This window comes from Saccostrea echinata, unplaced genomic scaffold, assembly GCF_033153115.1.
Source record: "Saccostrea echinata isolate AGI-Se365-2 ecotype Australia unplaced genomic scaffold, CSIRO_AGI_Sech_v1 ptg000001l, whole genome shotgun sequence".
NCBI classification, from domain to species: domain Eukaryota; kingdom Metazoa; phylum Mollusca; class Bivalvia; order Ostreida; family Ostreidae; genus Saccostrea; species Saccostrea echinata.
The window spans coordinates 17051418-17073156 of NW_026889750.1; the positions used below are offsets into that span (position 1 = coordinate 17051418).

The window sequence follows — 21739 nt, forward strand, 5'->3', positions numbered from 1 at the left end:
TTTGATATTTTGCATAGATATTGTTTGGCACTATAGCTTTTGTAAATTACCATGCTTACCGACCTCGTGTCCCTTGACCTTTGACCTACTTTTCAAAATAGTTCATAGTGCCGATATACAGCATATTTTTGACATTTAAGAGGCAAGTCTATGCTATTTAGCATGTGCACTGTTAGTCATAAAACATTATGAAAAATGTCAGCGTTACAATCCAATTGACCTTGTCCTTTGACCTACTTTGCAAACATTACCCCGGGCAGTTTGATTTAACTAATGACTTTTGAGTTTTGATAAGTAGGAATTTGATAATCTCTTTTTGGGGGGATTGTTGGAAACACGTATTAATAAAATGATAAATAGTTATTTCTTATCATTTCAATTCAATTATTCATTTAAGGGTTAGGGAACCATATTTTCTTTGATTGTCAGATTCTATCTCAGTCTTATACTATCCATGGATGCCATTTTTCTCTTTGCAGGCAAATGCATGAATTATCATGCTAATAGTAAATAAAAAGCTGACCACTCTTAAGATTTATTTACATCTTTAATGAAGCTAAAAAGCAGGCGATACACGCGTTCCTTGGAACACTCTAGTTACATAATAAGGTGCAGGAATCACTTTCCAACCTACTTTTTTCCATTTTGAGAAAAAAGGTATCAACGTTTTGTAAATGCTGTTTGAATTACTAAGTCTATTTAATATTTGATAATTTTCCCATTTTCTTTGGACAAATAAGCCAGTTATACAAAAGGTGTAGTTTCCTGACGACCTTGCCAAGTTCTTATGCCATATTGGAAATCGAATTACCTGAGAACATTGTGAGCAAAGGTGTGAAAGATATATTTCCCATTTTTCACCTCAGGATAACATACTCTTCGATATGTACTTGACTGTTGTCATACGTTTGACCATGAGTAGTTGTAAATTATGGTAGTTATTGGAATGGTCAACAAAATTTTGATTTTGGGTTTTAACAGTTGTCCTACACCAAACTAAGCCAAATTTTGTCATTGATACTAGATAACACATAGGGTTAACTGATAAGCATTAATATTTTGGGTACACAGTGGAAAGCAAATCAGTTTTTATATTTTGACTTCCTTATATTTTCCAATTAAATTCTTACAATGACATCAAAGAAATGCGTATAATTGTTGAATGACAAGGAAAGAAAGGACAAGGAAGAGTCTTACAAGGCGTTTCCAAATGTTCTCGGACACATGGATTTTCCACACGCTGAGATCGAATTCAGCCATTGATAACCTCGTTCTCTAGCCAGTCTCTGCTTCCGTTTTTTCCCTAAAAGTGATCAGCAGACGACGCTGGTTTTGCTGCCATGTACCACAGAATGTGTAAATTCTCTTGCTGAATGTTCATTTCTTTCTTTCTTTTTATGGATTTGATTGGCCATCCTACCTTACCTGTGACCGTTTTGCTGTTGGGAACCACTGTCCATGTAACTAAAGTGTTCATAAGCAAAAACACCGATGAAAATGTATATCATATTCAAGTTTACTGTCTCTTACTGAGTAAAGTGTGTCTGATTGATTGATTGTTGTTTTACGTCCCGTTCGAGAATTTTTCACATATAGAGACGTCACAATATACCGGCGAAGGGCTTCAAATTTAGACCTTTACTCGGCACTCAGGGCCGAGCAGTAACGGTTTTTTATCGTGCCAAGGTCTACCGTCACACGGGGACTCGGTTTTCAAGGTCTCATCCGAAAGACCTGCAACTTTCACTCCAAAGTGCCGAGAGCTTGGCGAAGGAACAGTTGCTACCTATTTTTTATCGACTTAGGTCAGTCGCGGTTGTGATTCGAACCAACGACCTCCCGATCACGGAGCGAGCGCTCTACCGACTGAGCTACCGTGATCCTCAAAATAAATTACCATTAGTAAAATAAATATATCTTATCTCTGTTAAATACTTACCTATGATAATTCTTACATTACTTCATACTTTTGAAAGACGTATTTAACAAGGTTTTCTCTTCAGTAAGAATTCAGTTTAAGCAAGGTTTATTAGTTAATTTCAGTTTAAAGAAAAACAAATGTCAATATTTTCTGAAATATGTGACCTCTAATTTTGCAAATGAACACTTCCGTTGTCTCAATGGAAGTGTTGAAAATGAAAGAAAAATTTCTGTAGAAACCAGATGTGTCTACCTGCTGGACAGATTTAACAAAAATCACAGATAAGCCATGTATCCAATACATCAAGAAGGCAGCAACAAACACTTCCACCTTCTGGTTCGCTAGAGAGGGTTCAGTCAATAGCACTGGAAGTCACCTTAAATTGGAGCTTACTAAACTTGACCGAACCTACACATATGTAAAAAAAAAGTTCGCTACAAATGTATATACATGTACATAATAGTTTGTCACAAAAACTATAACCTTGGTCATAACCTTTAATTTACAAAAGATAGCATTTTCCTATTTTACCTATACATTACATGTGATGAAAGTTTCCAAATGTACTAAAATTTTTGACCCTCTGATCTTGACCTTGACCTACTTTTCATAAAAAATTAAACATTGGTAATACCATTTAAATGAGAGAAGATAGGGCTTTCATATTTATATTTGAATTATATGTGACAAGACCTTTTCGACTGTCTAATGATTTTTACCCCCCTTGACCTTGAAGTTTGACTTATTTCTGAAATACTGAACATTGGTCATAACTTTTGAATGAGAGAAGCTAGGGCTTTCATATTTCACCTGTGTATAACCTGTGACAAAACCTGTCTGAATGTACTATGTTTTTTCTCACAACCTTGAAGTTTCACCTACTTAAAAAAAATTCATTTGTAATAACTTTTGAATGAGAGAAGACAGGGCTTTCATATTTCACATATACATTTCCCATGATAACACCTGTCAAGAAGCACTTTCATTTTTGAGCTCATGGCCCTGACCCTAAAGTTTCACATACTTTTCAAATAATATTTTTGGCTGTAGGTGTTGCACCTGAAGAGATGGAGCTTTCATATTTTTCATTATTAAGTGCATTACTTGTGACAAGACATTTCGGAATATTTATGGTATTTGACCTCATTATCTAGACTAGTTTGACTTCTTCGCTGTAACTTTTGAACCAGAACATATTGCTTTAAAAATACAAAACATGTTTGCATAATGTATAGATAAGGCAGAACAGGCAAGACAGTTACAATATGCCATAAATCAATGCACCACAAACAAAAGATCTAAGGCCCCGAAAGCGAAGACCACAAGCTCTGAGTTTGCTTGTTTTTTTTTTCTTGGGTAGGGGTATTTCTGTTGGTGTTGTTCTTTTCGTTGAATTGTTTGTTTGTTTGTGTGCATTTGGTAGAACCAATATTGGGTTTTTGAAAACATATTTGAAAGTGAAAACGCTCACTAAAGTACTGGATTCATTGCGATTGTTGTCTTCGTATAAACTTAATTGTTAATTGTTAGGTATTTTTTAAGCTATTAAAACAAAACATTCGAGAATAACTCCACATAAGATTAAAATGAGTCAAGATAACTTTTTAAAAAGTCAGTAAATATCAATATTATACTATGGAGACGAACTCTGTATATCTGTTTGTTGGTTTACCTATAAACAAGTCTTCATTTTTATGCCACCGTATCGAAGATTCGGGGGCATATGGTTTTTGCCCTGTCCGTCCTTCTGTCTGTTTGTTTGTCCGCAAAAACCTTAACCTTGCCCATAACTTTTGATTAGTTGGAGCTATGGCTTTGATATTTCATATGTGTATTCCTTGTGACAAGACCTTTCTTTGGGTACCACTATATTTGACCTTGGAGTTTGACCCAGTTTGGCAAAATTTTACCAAACTTTAACCTTGGCCATAACTTTTGAACAATTGGTGCTAGGGCTTTCATACTTCAAATGTGTAATTCTTGTGATAAGACCTTCCTTTGGTTACCAACAATTTTTTACCTTTTGATTTTGACCTAGGAGTTTGACCTACTTTTGAAAAACTTTAACCGTGGCCATAACTTTTGAACGGTTGGTGCTAGGGCTTTCATACTTCACATATGTAATCCTTGTGACAAGACCTTTCTTTAGATACCAACAACTTTGACCTAGGAGTTTGACCTACTTTTGGAAAACTTTAACGTTGGTCATAACTTTTGAACGATTGGTGCTTCGGCTTTCATATTTCACCTGTGTATTTCTTGGGAAAAGGCCTTTCCTTGAGCACCATTAATTTTGACCTTGACCTTTGACATACTTTTGAAAAAACGTTAACCTTTTCTATTCTATTCAATGGTTGCTACTAGGACTTTCATATTTCACAGGTTTATTCTTCGAGACAAGACCTTACTTTGGGTACAGTATATTTGATTCGCATTTGAGAAAGTTTAACCTTTGCTATAAGTTGCCATATGGGGGCATCAGTGTTTCACAAACACACCTTGATTTTCTTAAATGAGTCCTCAAGCATGCGCATCATCACAAAAGTCGAACAGGGAAATCCGCACACATCAGCACACTAAGCACTATTAATAAAACGTTTAAAATCAAGCCGGGTAGTCCTTGCACCTGTGTACTTTAACAAGAATCAAGAAGGGAAGTTCGCACACAACAGCGCAATATCACAAAAAATTAGTTGTGAAGATTGCACATACAAGCGCACTATCACAATAATCAATCGGGAAAGTCCGCACACATAAGTGCACTTTCACGAGAATCAAGAAGAGAGAACCGAACACATCAGCGCACTATCACAAAAAAAAGAATCAAACAGGGAAGTGTGCATATGGATGGGAAGTCCTCACACATCAGTAGACTATATGTCATAAAAACCACGCAGGGAAGTCCGCACACACCAGTGCACTATCACAGCAATCAAACAGGGAAAGTCCGTACACACCAATGCACTATCACAGCAATCAAACAGAGAAGTCCGCACACACCAATGCACTATCACAGCAAACAAACAAGGAAGTCCGCACACATCAATGCACTATCACAGCAATCAAAAAAAGACCGCACAGAGAATCAAGAAGAGAGAACCGAACACATCAGCGCACTATCACAAAAAAGAAAGAATCAATCAGGAAAGTCTGCAAATACTAGCCAACTTTCACAAGAATCTAGTCTCCCGCGTGGCGCAGTGGTTAGAGCGTCTGCTCTAGAGTCGCAAAGTAAGGAGTTGATCCTTACGTCGCGGGTTCGAATCCCACTGTGGGACGTGAAGACCGGTCCCGTGTCGCAGTAGGTGCTGGCACGAAAAAGATCCCTCACTGCTCAATGGCCGTAAGTGCCTAGTATAGGACAAAATTTGCAGCTCTCCACCGGCAAGTGGTGGCGTCTCCATATGAGTGAAAAATTCTCGAGAGGGACGTTAAACAACAAACAAACACAAGAATCTAGCAAGTTAGACTACACACACTTTCACAAGAATCAAACAGGGAAGTCTGCCTACACCAGTGCACCATCACAAGAGTCAAACACCAACGCACTATCACAACAATCGGTCAATATTGATAATTTTTTTGTAAATATCAAATCATATTCACAACCAAAAAAGTCCATAATTGTATATTATTATCTAGTCTATTTATAGTCGCTTTATAATCTATAAAAGCGCAAACGGTTCATAACACTACGTATTCATCGGATTGAAATCGTATTCAGATTCAACTTAGGGTCAGTGCGCGTTCCGGGGTGATTGTCAAGCTACAAAGGACACCTCAAACAATATTGTAAATAATGGCTGCAACGGTTGGAAGCAACTGTGTATCTGAGTAGGTAAACGTTTTGCAAGACTATATTGTTGGATTAATTTCTTAAGGAGGACTGACCCTCTGATATGAGAGCTAACTTTCCAAGTAATAAATCCTTATATTATTCATAGTTAATCTTACCAGAGTTAAATAATGAAGACCTTTGAGTAGTCAATTCAATGGAACCCGACATACTAGTATGATAGAAACATTGACTTCTATTTCTTTTTGTTTTGCCTATATTATTTTTCAATTTTTTTACCATATTTGACATAAAACATTTACATCCAGTTTTACAATCGAATAATCTTTTTATGAACTATTTTTAAAAATGCTTTAATGTATCATGTACCATATGCAGAATTTTTTATTAGTTTTATTTTTTTCAACAAAAACATTTTTAAAAAAGATAACTGTTGGTGATTGATGGATTCTTTTCTTACTAGCATACATAGCATTGTGATATTCTAACTTAGGAAGCAGAATTTATATGAATTTAATAGGTTTGACCCTTAGTATTATTTTCATACACACCTCATATTTTTAATGTTATGTTGTGATAATAAATTATTACTCTTCCTATTTTCTGTGTTCAAATTTCTTCGTATCATGGTCTGACGTAAAAATCATTTCTGGCAAAATGAGCAGCGCTTCATTCCTCATACTATTCTTCATTTGAATCTAATTCTAACGCTCTTGATGAAAATCAATGTTAAGGTTCATCGATACTCTGATAAGAGAGATTACTCTTAATAATGTCTATTCTTCCCTTATAAATTTGTCAAGTTGAAGTGTCTTTTTTGTCCAGTTTTTATTTCACTTCAAAAATACAATTTTTTGGAAAATCATAAGAGTTAAAGGAACATTTTATATGAGTGAACAGAGGGTTTATGGACCTTAAGAAGTTGTTTAAAAAATTGTGAAATTTAAAGCAGAGGGTCATTACTCCTTAACATTTCGACGTACAATTATGTCTTACACTACGAAAGGAAGAAACTGACGTAACAAAACTTTTGATTTGGACATATTTTAATCTATCTGCAACAGAAGTTCGTTAATGAAATGTTTTCATACAACCTCTAATGTCTTATTTATTCAATACCGGACTACATAATTCAACAATTATGGACTCTTTAGGAGGTTAATATGGTTTGATATTCACCAGAAAAATAAAAAGATTGACCGAGGCGAAGCCGATATCTTGACACTTATAGACAGCATAATTGTATATTATATTGCAGCAAAAAATACTGATAATATACATTGTATGTTACAATATCAATACATGTCATGGTACATAAAAAAATCAATTGTGACAAAATATGATCTACTAGTAGATATATTATGATACATACAAATTCAAATAATAGAACTAATCCGTGGTTGTGCCAAGTAGAGCTTAAAGTACGTTTGTACTTAAGTTTTAATATTCTAAAATAAGTTTCTGTACAGTTTACACGTATCATGTATGAATCTTTTTTTCTCTAATGCTACTTTTAATTAAGAATGTATTCTGCTGAGACAACTTTAATTTAACTTTTAAGTTTGGCACTTTGATTAGATGTATTCCTTAATTAAAACAAAATACGAAATAGAAAAATAATATGCGTAAGTGAGCATATTTTTGAGATTTAAGGTAATGAAAATAAGGCGGGAAAAAACTTCTTGGGATTTTTCATAGAAAAGTGATGGGAAATTTCTTTCTCTGAAAACTTTTAATCTGGATTTAAACTTTTAAAAATGTTTTTCGAAGACTATCAAAACTACAAAGAATCAAAAAGCGAATAGATAATAGGGGGTTATGGGGGAAAATATGCATATTTTGATGGCTAAAATCGGAGTTCAGTAAAAATGGCTTCCGCCTCAGTATAGTCAGCGGAATACATCCTTAAAGGAGAATGTAAACTATGGCACGCTGATTGCATCAAAAGTATTCACAATACTGAAAAAGACATTATTTTAAAATTTTGATTCATTTTAATTTTCTAGCAAAAATTTAAATCGTTGAAATTTCATTCTGTTTGACCTACATAAAATTCCAAAACACTTTTTTTCTCTCGATGTTCTCCTCCCTTGAAAATACCGAAAATGCAATGTCTTAACATCTGGAAGAAGCGATTTTAATTTTTTGAAAAATTTAAATCGTTGAAATTTAATCTCATTTGACCAACAAAATGTTCCCAAGACACCTTATGATGAAGTACGCTATTCAATATACCGAATTAAGCTTGTTTAAACAATATTTAAATGCAATTCAAATATTCTGAAAAAATCAAATCGTTGAAATTCCCTCTTATATGAACTCTTAAAGATTCCAGATGACATGCTATAATGTTTCCCCTTCAAAATACCGAATATGACCTTTCTTAAAATTTAAAAGGAGTTGATATTTTTTGAAAAATTCAAATCTTTGAAATTTCATCTTGTTTGACCTCAAAAAGATTTTAAAAAGGAAATCATACATGTATGCTGTTCTTCGTCTTTTAAAATTATGATTCAAATTTTCTGAAAAATTTAATCGTTGAAATTTTTTCTCATTTGACCTCCAGAAAATTTCATATGATCTTATTTTAACATTTGAGTGGAAATAAAAATTTTGAAAAAAAATCATTGTTGAAATTTTATCTGATTTGTATTCAAAAGTGTTCATAAAAAATAAATTTCCTTTTTAAAAATATATAAATATAAATTTTGACTTTATTTACTTTTGTAATCATGATGATAATTTATGAGCTCTACGACCTTGAAAATGTCGAAAAATTACCAAAAAATTATGATTTTAAAGTAATTGAAACCTTTTTTTAAAAAAGGAAATTCGAATGTATTTAGTATTTCCTTATTTCGTCTCAAATGCATTCAAACTAAGGTATTCAATGTATAACGACCATTTTTTGTACCTAATAAATGAATGGTCCGATTTTTAAATCATGGTATTATTTTGAAGGTGTTATCAATTCAAAATACTCCACCAAAGGAATTTACCAAATTTTGATTATTATTCAATTAATATTGTACCTTGACGTTAACATTGAGGTCTATGGGCAGCGCATGTGTTATTAAGATATTGTAAAAAGTAATTTTAATTTCTTAGAAATCTCTTGGTGAATATATGCATAAACTCTCTCTTTATTATATATGAAATAAAATGAATCATTCACCATACATATTTTGAAAAAATTAAAAATTTCTTCTTTTCATCAAGGGCAAATAACTCTTCCAAAACTTTTAAGGTGCAAAATGACTGGCTTCTTACATGTTATCTGTGATGTGAATTTGGTTCATTTTACTTCCATCATTATCTAGCAATGCATTTTTAACCTAGTTTAAGATGATTCAAAATTGCTCAAAATACCTTCTTTATACATTGAATACGTTAAAATGATTTGATGTACCTGTTCCTGTATTCAAAACATGTTTAAAAAAATGACATTTTAAATAAATTTAAAGAGGTTTTGATTACTTTCAAGTGATATTTTTATTTGAAATTTCAACCTATTTAATTTTCAAAATGTTTCAATAACTGATTTTTTTTTTTTTTTTTTTTTTTTTTTTTTTTTTTTTTGCTTCTGGAGCAATGTATATTTCATATCGCCATCAATAATCAATAACTGTAAAAAAAAGTTTGAAAATCGGTCAAGTAATTTAAATTTTTCTTTTTATAATTTTCTCAAGAATCAAAATTTTAAGTTCTTTGCTCCTATCATTAAGATTTTAATACTTCGAAAAATTTAATTTTTGAAATTTGAAAATTTGAACTCGGATAAAATGATTGATTGATTGATTTATTGATTGATTGATTTATTTATTTTGCTTGTCAAACTTTTTCATTGGAGAAGAAAATAAATAATCTGTCCTTAGTCATTTTGAAAATAAAAAATTTGTCTTGACTGGCATTAATATAAATATTCTGACTACAAAAAAATTGCTTCCCCCTTCAGATTGAAATGGCCATCCTCTAAAACACTGTACAGACTGAAATGTACACGAATTCAGATATCAGTTTTGGCTGGGTATCTGTAGCCCACACTGTTAAGAATTCTTTCGTGATATCACATCCATTTTCAGTCATAAACAACTAAAAAAAAAGAGAGACATTCCGCACGGTGAGCGTTACACTTATTCGTAATGCCGATTACTTAATATGTGCAGTTTTCAGTTTTAATGAACAGGACCAGATAAATCATTTTCTTTATGGAGCTCGAGCTTTAACAAATATTTTCCGATATCACTAAGTCCCATTACTTTTCGTACGTTTCAAAGTTTTGTTAATTCTTTTCAAAATACAAGGTTTCTTATCGTAATACTTTTTTCCCAAATAGTTCAGTCTAAGGTCATTTATCTTAGAACATTCATATAAAATAAAAACCATCTGCAATAACATTCAATAAACATACCCTGGTATTTTATACAAAATCCACTCTCAAAAAGAATATTTACACGTATACATTGTATCTACATTATGAGTAAAAAAAAGTCCTAACTGTGCAATATGTATTTTTATGTATACATGTAAATAATTTAATTTTGGTTGTAACGCGTCATTTAATTGGATAAAAAAAAATAGTTAATATCGTGCCTACGTCACAATGACTTACGTCAAAAACGTATCAATCCGCTTGATGTTACATTTAAAACATATACATGTATAAGTTGAATGTATATTTTTGAAGGAGAAATTGTTTTATTTTCTATACTTATTGATAGAAAAAATAAATTATATGTAATAAATTTAATAGCTACCCAAGTTATACTGCTATAACCTGAGTTTGAACAGTTTACGCTTTTTTTATAAACCGTTTATAAATCTTAAACTGCACCAACCCAGGGTATAACCCAGGTTATACAGTATAACTTAGGTAGCTATTTAATTCATTCCTTAATTAAGTACAAGTCTCTGTAAGAATCAGGCAGAAGGTGAATCATGAGGGTTCTTAGAATCAGATGATTTTCAACTCATAGATTTCTTTTGCGCTATAAACCATGTATGCAAAGGGAAAAAAAGTTTTGGGTCATGGTTACTATGGAAACATGACAAAAGAAATTTTCCTAGCAACCAGTCAATTTTCCTTGTGTATGAACTAAAAAATCACTTATCTTTAGGGCTTGAAATTGATTGTGAATATTTAAGAATTTCTTCTTATTTATTCTTATCGTAAAGACAAACATTTAAAGTGTTTTCACAATGCATTACATAGAAATAAAATTTTGAGATATATCTGTACTAGACATCTGTAGATATGCATGTTTTGTGTTTTTTGCTGATTCAGCATTTTTGTTGATTTTGGTACTTTTCAAGGCCTTATTACTCAAACTTCTGGCGAAATACAGGAGTTGCAAATATTTCGCATAAAAGCAGAGGAATGTCTCTTTTGGACTTTAAATTCGAAAAGGTGTGTTTTTTGAAAATTCCAATCCGTTGCCTAGCAACAAAAATGAATGTTTTGATAAATAAAAATAGTAAATCGTTCAATGTGAAAATTATTAATCTAATAAATTGTTATCTGAGAGTACAAAAACACAGTTTAAAGTAAGAAATTATATCTGAGACACCTTTGCAAACCAAGAAATATTGTAAAGATCCTTATCACCATGGCAACAGCAAATTCTTCATAGCAACAAAGCAAATAAAGTCACATTTGACACATATTTATGAACAATTGTAAAATATTAATCCACAGTTTGGTAGCATATTGCGATTAATCAAATTTGATTTTGTAATAGATGTCTTATCAAAGTATATTTTAATAATTTTAACCCATTTTTATACTTTTAACATATGGCAACAACATTTGAGCACATAAAAAACAAATAAGAAAAAGATTTGTTATGGAGAGTTATGAGCAATTTTCAGTAATCAATTGAACTTTTTTTGGCACGCATGGTCATCGATTTTCATGAAACTTTGCTCATTATAATAGTAACAATTATAATAGTTTGACAACAGAATGTTAAATCAATCAAAGTTTGGTTGCTATGTGCCTTGGTTGTCATGTCAACAGAGAGGATGATTTCAACAAAATTTAGGTATTCGGCTACTTTGAATCTTAGTGACCTTTCACAAGCACTAAAAAAACCAAGTTGACCATTTTCATATTTAAAAAAACCTTGTTGCCACATATAATGTAAAGAAAGTTTTTGGAATATATCTCTGTATAGGTGGTAACTATGGCTACACTCGGCGTACATTTTACATGCAGAAAAACGCTCAGTATTTTCTTATTATGGGAGCTAGATGACTTAACGCAATCGCCAGCGATAAAAAATAAAAATACTTGACCTTATTAAAAAAAATCGTTTTAGCAATATTATTCTAACAATGAAAATATCAGTTGCCAAGATGACACAGCATAGTACCACAATTTGAGCCTAAGTTATAACGCAGCAAACAAAGATATGAGTTGTAAAGAATCACCTGTCTCTCTGTCTGTCTCTGTGTCCTTTTGTCCTAGCAATAACATCCGGGTCATAACTTTGTAATGCTTTATAATGTAGAAACATTACAAGTTCATTCTTGAGAGAAAAATTGTTAATATTCTGAGGGTATATATTGACTTTTACCCGAGGTCATTTCAGCTAGTTCAAGGTCACTAGTAGTTAAGAGTGTAAAATTCTTGTCTGATCTATAACTGTCTTTTTCTGTATTGCTGCAAACGTTAAAAATGGGACTCTCAACATGCACAAAACTGCCATTTTTCAACTTTAGGGCATGTTGTCATAGTAACACGAGACATAGCAACCAATATTTTCTTGATATGAGTTAATGGTATTAAATTTAGGCTGAATCATGTCAGGTAGAGTGGAAAAAAGTTGTTTAGACATGTAATTAACCATAAATAATAAAAAATTCAAACATTGTTTCATTTGTTACCATGTCAAGAAGTCTCCCTAACAAAAAATATTATGCTTAATATCAGTTTGTCTCTATATATAATCAAAACCCATGTAATTCCGCATAGTGTTCTAAGGATTTATAAAGCGTAAGCATATGCTGAATTATTGCATGGCTTCTTTTTCTTAAGAAAATTCGACATCACCCACGCCAGGGATCGAACTCACGATCACGAGATCGTCAATCCGACGTGCTACTGACATGACGCCGTTATCAAACACTGTATTTTAATGTAAATAAACGTAGTTTCAAATATTTGACACTTAAAAGAAAAGAAAACAAAATATTTTTTTAAATAGTTTTTTACAATTTTTTATCCCTTCAATTAAAATTCTTTGAAACTTTCTGTATATCATACCTAACTGCATGAACCACTCAAAATTATGACATAATTGTTTCACATTGTGACGTCGTAAAAGGGGTGTACAAACATGTTAGTAAGAGGTGAGGAAACTTTGGAAATCGAAAAAGATATTGTTATGCCCCCCTTCGAAGAAGGGCGGGCATATTGCTTTGCTGCTGTCTGTCGGTCGGTCTGTCTGTCTGTTGGTCCACCAACAGTTTCTGTTCATTTTCTTCGCAGAGGTTGCCATACTTACTGAAATGAAATTTGATATACAGATGGATCATAAGAATATCTAGGTCGACTTCTGTTTTAGGTACGATCGAGCAATTTTGACGGAGTCCCTTGGACAAATTCCAGTTATTTACAGTTTCCGTTCATTTTCTTCGCAGAGGTTGCACATACTGAAATGAAAGAACTGCGAACGATAGTATTGTTCTGCCGCCTACCTCCAAGTCAAATTTCAAAAGTTAACACATTTGAATGATTTTTCATTTTAATGTAGATATTTATGTGAATTTTCATAAAACATAACTTATTTGGGAAAACAAAGAGAGATGACTCTTTAAATTTGGTAAAAATAGCGTTTTTCACTATAGAAATGAACGGAAAACGGAAAACATTTTAAAAATATCTCTCTCACCCCCCCCCCCCGGTAAACAAAAATACCTTTTTATAGGTTTTGTTATTTCAATTGTTATTGTTATTATTGAAACTTTATCAAATGACCTTAAGTCAAAATCATGAAATACTTTAAGGTCATAATCATTTTTTTTATGAAGTATGAACATTCAATACTTTTCATTAGAAAATAAGACCAGGCACAAATTTAATTTTTTTTTCTGCCAGTGGTCTTCACTTGCTAGAATTATCATGGGTCAAGACCATGACACACTCTTTGTTCACATGCAATCTACCGGTATGTCAAAAATGAACTTCTAAATGGTTCTCCATTACAAAGTTATGTGGCCCGGACACACATTTTAAACTTTTTCTTGTGACCTTGATCTTGCTGGAATGACCTTGGGTTAAGGTTTGAACATACCATTGGGGCATAAATCTTTTTGTCAAGCATGAGCTTACAATATTTCTCCATAATGAAATGTGGTCAGGATACGAATTATACATTTTTCTATAAAGAACCTTGAACTTTATCATCTGATATTAAATGAAGAACATGATACATCTACATGTCTTAAACAATCTCTGTATGAAGTATCAATATCCGATGTGCCTTCATACGAAAGTTATAGACCAGGCACGAATTTTACACTATTTACTGCCAACGACCTTGAAATAGCTGAAATGACCTTGGGTTAAACAAAGTCAAAATTCAACCTCAGATAATAAACAATCGTTTTATCAAGAATGAACTTGCAATTTTTCTCCATTACAAAGTTATGACTCCATCATGATTGCACAGACAAAAGAATACAGAGACAGACAAAGTGATTCCTTTATACCCCAGTCTTTGTTTGCTGGGTTATAACTATGACACAAATGATGTGTTATCATGACAGCCGATATTTTAATTGTGAGAATGATATTGCTAAAACCTCTTTTCATAAGGTAAACTATTTTAATTGTTTCTTTATCACTGGCGATTAAGTCATGAAACTCCCATAATAAGAAAATACTGAGCGTTTTTCATGACTACAAATATAAATAAGAAAGCATTATATGAATATACATCTCAAGAAATTATTGTTTTAATGTGCAAATTTATTATTGTCAAAATCTACATTGAAAATAAATATACATGTGTATTCAAATTCCATCCCATCAAGTTCATCTTGTATATCTTTTGTCTTTCTATCGCTTAATTTCAATTTTTATTGCAATATTTTGTGTGTCCTTAAATTCGTAGGAATATTTCATAATTTTACGTAATCTTAACTCCTTCAAATGCATTCTAATCTACCTATTCAAAAGAGACTAGATTTTAACATACACTTTTTTTTTACAAACATGAATTGAGCTTTAATTTACATAAAAGACGGTCATTTTTCTACATTCTACATCACCATGCGTTTGCTTCATAGCTCAGACAACTTTATTTGCATACATATATCAAAAAGTAACACGCACAAAAAAAAAAAAAAAAAAAAAAAAACAATTGCTCAATTTTCTTTACTGTTGATTTCCAAGAAATTTTAGGTGAATTCCACGACCTAGATGATTGCAAAATTGCTTCAAAGACTAAGGAAACTTCACTGTATGATAGATGTTATTTATCTTTAATCAGAAGGTATTATTGATGTGTCAAATTGCTATCATCGAAAAGCGTACAGGTGTCCTTCATTCAAGAACCAATAGGAAGGAATCTGTATGACAAGGTCATCCATGCACATTCTGAATTATTACTAAAGGTGCACAAAGTGGGTGGTGGGGAAGATATATACGCCTTTGTTTTAACTTTCAAAATAATTATTGCTTCATAGAGGATTGACATTTAAAAAAAAAGAAAATTAAAAAAATAAAACATAATCAATAATATGCATCTTTTTTCAAACTTTTCAATGTATTCTGTGTAGATCTTTTTTAATAGGGGGTGTTTATGAATTAATAAGAAATGTGTGCCATCGCAATTTATCTATAATGTATTATGGAATCCGGCCATGTTCATCGCACCATCGAGGTTTGGGTCAATAGTGCGTTGACGCGATATTGCAATGACGATGAAGCGATAGTGGGATGACGAAGATGTAATGGCGCAACAATGCCATGACGATGGTGCGATGGCACGATGAAACGACAGCACGATAATACGATGGTACGATAGCGATGATGCGATGACGATGGAGTATGGAATCCAGATAGGGTCACGTAGTTCATTATCGCACATCAAGCATCGATTAAAGGGTCGATGGCACGAGAATGCAATGGCGAGATGACGATGACGCGGCGGTGCGATAATGATGATGTGTTGGCGCAATATGCGATGACAATGGTGCAATAGCACGATGGAGTGTCATTGTACCATCGCGTCATCGTCATGGCACTATTGTATCATCGCTATCGCACCATCGTGCAATCGCATCATCGTAATCAAGCTATCTCATCTACGCTTCATCGTCATCAAAACATCGCTTCATCGTCATCAAAACATCGCTTCATCGTCATCAATTTATCACGTCAATCCAAACCTCGATGTTGCGATGATGCGATAGTGAATTACATGGCCATATTCGGATTCCATAATGGAACGATGACGATGAAGCGATTCTCCTATCCCTTCATCGTTCTCACGCACCATTGTTATCGCATCAACCCCATCACTAGATCGCGTCATCGCTTCAACGTCATCACACTATTGCGTCATCGTGCCAGCGACCAAACAGTCAAAGTTCGATAATTCGATTGTGAACTACATGACCCTACCCCGATTCCATAGAAAGTAGCAATCTTTATTTTTGCATTTTAACGTCATGGTAGCTCAGTCGATAGAGGGCTCGTTCCGTGATTGGGAGGCCGTGAGTTCGAATCTCGGCCGCGACTGACCTAAGTAGATTAAAAAAAAGGAAGCAACTGTTCCTTCGCCAAGCGCTCACTTTGAAGTGAAAGTTGCGGATCCTTCGGATGAGACCTTAAAAACCGAGGTCCCGTGTCACGGTAGGCGTTGGCACGATAAAGATCCCTCATTGCTCAATGGCCCTGAGTGTCGAGTAAAGGTCTAAAATTGAAGCCATTCACTGGTATATGGAGACGTCTCTATATGAGTGAAAAATTCTCGAATGGGACGTTAAACAACATACAATCAATCAATCAATATTTTTGAATTTTTATTTCTGAAAAAGTAAGTTCATATCTTCAATGTGCAAAGTTTTAATAAAGTGGAATGAACGGTTGAGGATATAGATTATACGAAGAGAGAACCCCAAATTGGGTGATCGACTGACGGATGCATGCGGAGTGGAAAGGTTACTAAAGGATGGGGACTATGACATTGAGACACAAGGCTTGAATGTGTAGATAATTAAATGCCGGAAAAAAGAAATCTTAATTAATTACCAAACATATAACTAAATAATTGAAAATGTGGCGTTCTAAATTGGAAAATCTCAAAAGTAGAATAGCAATTGACACTTCATCATGTTAGGGGGGTGGAGTGGGGGGGGGGGTGGAGCCAGAAAAAAAGATTTACAACTTACCTGAAAAACTTGGATAAGCATAGGCAAAAAATTTAAGTGTAATAACTCGAAAATCCTATTTCGGGTGGGAGGGGGGTGGTGGTTACAACTTTCTTCCACAACCAAATACATTACCCTTTAACCTTATTTGGCTACACTACACCAAAAAGTGGGGGAAGGGCAGGCATTCAAAGAACATTTTCAACAGTAAGATGTTATTTTGGAAAAAAGGAGGGGGTGGGACAAGCCCCCCTGCCCCTATCCTCACCCTCCCCTATACTACGTGCCTGCAATAATGTAAGTCATTTCCTTGCCGGGGACTTTAAAGAAACTTCTAAATTGTATAGAAGTCTCCGTGCTGAAATGTTGTGTTTAAGAATTTCTTATGAGTGCGCATTCGAGAAATCATTTTCCATTTTAGGGTTTAATCTTTTTTGTTTATTTTTTGTTCATTTTATTTAAAAAGCCGACGAATATAAAACGCAAACTAATGAAATAACGTTTATTTTTGGTTTTGTTTGGCGTCAGATTACCAAAAATAACATTATCATTTGTTTATCGAATTAACGATCTGTCACAAATAGGTAATAATAAAAATCAATTTGTGTTTTTTGTGACTTTTTCTTTTAACTTTAACAGGACCGTAATTTATGGAATCTGGATAGTGCCACATAGTTCACTATCCCACTATCGACTGTTTGGTCGATGTTACGATGGTGCGATGACGATGACGCGATGGTGCAATAAAGATGACGCGATGCATCGTCATCGTACCATCATGTTATCGCTTTCGTACCAACGCGCTATCGCTTCATCGTGCAATCGCACTGTTGTCATCGCACTGTCGCACCATCCCTTCATCGTTATCGCAGTGACCTTTATCATCACTAATTGAGTTTTTGTACCATCGATCCAAAACTTCGATGGTGCGTTAATTCAATAACAAACTAAATGGCCCTATCCGGATTCCGTAGTAGTTGACATGCAAATTATATGCAATGTAGACGGAAACATTGAAATTTATAAATCAATCAAACTTCTTTGATTTTATTAGTCAGGTGATTCCCGTTTTTCCGCTTACTTCTGAGTATAAAAGAGAGAGAAAATTTCATATCTGTACCTTTCGGACTCAATCTGATAGACGACTCGGTAAGTACCTTATTAGCATTAAGAAAAATTATTTTGCCTCTTCTTGGCATGAATTTTTGCTAGCAATTTTAAGGAAAATCGAAAACAATTTTATTTCTCTTCCTTTTTTCTTTAAAGATGTTTATGATGTTTTCATTTTGATTATCTTCACAATACAGTCCATTAAGCTTTTTTTAAAATAGTTTTTGCATTGATGAAAGAAAAAAGTTTTTTATGGAAGCATAATGCAAATTTTTTTTAATCTCTCTCTCATCAAATCCATATCTTTATCATAATCTCCTCCCTCCAAAAATTATTTTAATCAAGCAAATCGATGTCAAATGTAATCATATACTTTATTTTTTTCAAGAAAAATTCTAACAGGTTATATCTCGAAGAAAAACATTATAACAATGGATTTTTTACAATATATATATATATATATATATATATATATATATATATATATATATATATATATATATATATATATATATATATATATATATATATATATATCAGAAAAACACTTTAAAACACTTTTTGAAATATTTCAACCGTGTTGAACAATGTTTTATGTCCATTTATTTACATTTGCAAATATTTTTCTAAGATGAACCTATTGAAGAGAAAATATCTTGTCTATATATTTCTGTACCGTTGACACTGGTTTCGGAACTTCTAAGCCGTTAAAGCGATGAAAAAGATAAAATTATTGAAACATATATGTTTTTTTTGTTCAACAAATGATCATTCTTCCGTGTGAAGAATGTTAAAATCACGCTTACCTTTTTAACCCGAAATTCCTTTGAAGGTATGTAAACTGAAGACGATACCACCGCTTTTGACTTCATATATTAAGAACTCATACAATAATAGTAAGATTATTCTCAGTAGCGACCATAGTTTTTTCATTATGAACAGATATTTCCTGAACTGGACTGCTGAACATCAATGTAAGTATTCAAATGTTGGAGCGAGGCGAACTCTCAAGACCAAACAGCTTCTAGGTCATTGCGCGTCACAACATAGCAATACGGCGGGCCGTTCGTATAATAAATGCAGTTCTTTTCAGAATATTCGTCTCAAATGTAAATAAAAGTAATAAACAACAATGTTAAAAATTCACTGGGAAATGAACTTGGTTGGTACGTGATCAAATCTTCTGAGAAGCCCTTCGGGCTTCACAGGATTTGATCACGTGACTAACCAAGTTCATTTCCCAGAGAACTTTTTAACATTGTTGTTTATTTCTTAAATAATAATAGGTCATAATACGTTGCTCAACATTAGTTGCTATGCATTTAAATAAACACGACTGATGAAGGCCGGTAACGCCCCTAACCAAAAAGCACTATAGTTAACTATAGTTTACTATAGTTAACTATAGTATCAAAGTTTTTTCACTATAGTAAATCGCAGTATTTTCACTATGGATTTCAGATCGTTATGTTTTTTGTTCTTCAAATTCATACATGCACATTTTTTATATTACATTGAAATATTATTTGTATATTCACACATTATTTCTAAATTTTACAATACTCTAATCGAATTCTAGAGATTTTAAGCTTTGAAATCTCAAAAACAGTTCCAGAGTAAAGTTTGATAGTAAATCAAAGAATCAAAGTTTTCACTATAGTTACACACGCACACAAACACACAGATATATATATATATATATATATATATATATATATATATATATATATATATATATATATATATATATATATATATATATATATATATATATATATATATATATATATATATATATACACGAGGGTTGTCCCAGAAATACGCGAACATTTTCAATATCTTTTGTTTCACTAACACTACTATAAAGTTAAAAAATGATTGAATAATGCATAAAAATTTCAGTGAAATATCTCTATAAATAACAGTTCCTTCTCCGGTAAATCAGTTTTCGGCGCAACACTGACGACATCAAAGCTTAGCTCGTGGCGTTTGTGAATTAGTTCTGGAAACGTGCTTTTGATAAAATTCGTTTAAGCATAAATTCGGCACTGTATTTAATTTTCTTTTATTTACCAAGTTATACATCTCAAGTACTAGTGCTACCAAAAGATTGCGGAATTAATTCTTTTAATACACAAATTTACAATCCCGATAATAAACCTAACAGTTCGCATTGTCTAACGGTGGCCTTCACTTAGGCCCAAGACGTCCTGCTCCTGACTTTCAGTTTGTCTTCATTTTTGTTGATCTACAAAACGCCTCTTCTATCGGATAACCAGTCAAGCCATCCTCAAACCTCTTCAACTAGGGATTAACCTGTGTCCGAGATTTATGTTTCTGTTTTTACACTGTTAACATCTCTTTTTTCGTATGGACAGGAGTCAAATCCCGCTCAACACAGTACTGCTTAATAATTTGGTGCGCCACATTATCACCAAACGTCGCCATTTTTGACAATATCTAATTAAAAGTGTTTTGGAAAATAATGTCATATATATGTCATCAATGATGTCAAATTAATGAATTTTCATACACAAATAACCAGATCAAAGGGTATTTATGGAGGTTTTTGTGACATTATATTTCCGTACAGCCTGGTAATAAAGAAAACTTCATTGAGAATATTACTTTTAAAAGTAAAAGAAATTGCCGTGCGCCGAGCACCGATATTTAACACCCTTTAAATGCTGTTTTATATACTTATGTGCAATACTTAACGTGCAAAAAATTATGAGTTTTTGTCGAATAGTTTCTGAAATATTCAAAAAGTTCTCGTCTTTCTGGGACAACCCTCGTGTATATATATATATATATATATATATATATATATATATATATATATATATATATATATATATATATATATATATATATATATATATATGAACAGGTAACCATGAGAGCATTTGTACTCCTGATATCCGTTGCGGTCTGCAGTGCTGGTCCTCAAGGAGAAGTATATGCAAGACATGGAGGAAATCGTATGTATTTTTTGTCATCTTAATTTCCATCCTGTTTGGCTAATCTCAATATTTCATAAATCAAGACTATTCTGTAAGGATAATATGTTTCATAAGACTAATCCTTTCTTTAAGGAAAATGAACATGGTAGAGTTTATCGACAGCTTATTCGATTCATATAACCGGAAAAGAGCTATATTATTTGAAATTGGATTCAATTAAAATAACTTTTTAGAGTTCTGTCTGAATAATGAACTATTGATGGAATACAAATTAAGAATTAATTTAGTTTTGAATCTATTCTATCTTTTGTTTGTCTTTTAATTCTTCATGAAAAATAAAACAACTTACTTGATTTCACTTTAAAGTTTCCATTTTCTTGTTATATCACAGAATATAAATATGGTACATGTCCAAATCATGGCACCAATGAAGCAGACTATGGACATGAATGTTTTCACGAAAGCCAATGTCCAGGGGTCCAGAAATGTTGTTACGTATAATATTCTCCTAGAAGAGTGTGCATGGTTCCTCAAGAATATAGAAAGCCAGTTGGACCTTGTCCACACTAT

The 21739-nt window shown here is 32.8% G+C and overlaps 2 protein-coding genes across 2 annotated transcripts in view; both read right to left on the reverse strand.

Moving 5' to 3' along the window:
• Nucleotides 1–20548, reverse strand: part of LOC133186115 (lipopolysaccharide-induced tumor necrosis factor-alpha factor homolog) — a 197062-nt gene extending 176514 nt beyond the window's left edge. The window contains exon 1 of the mRNA XM_061321392.1: nt 20542–20548. The gene's annotated coding sequence lies outside the window, so the exon portion shown is untranslated. The remainder of the gene's footprint in view (nt 1–20541) is intronic.
• The window catches only part of LOC133186126 (large ribosomal subunit protein eL32-like), a 256634-nt gene that overhangs the window by 142896 nt on the left and 91999 nt on the right, over nt 1–21739 (reverse strand). The window lies entirely within an intron of this gene.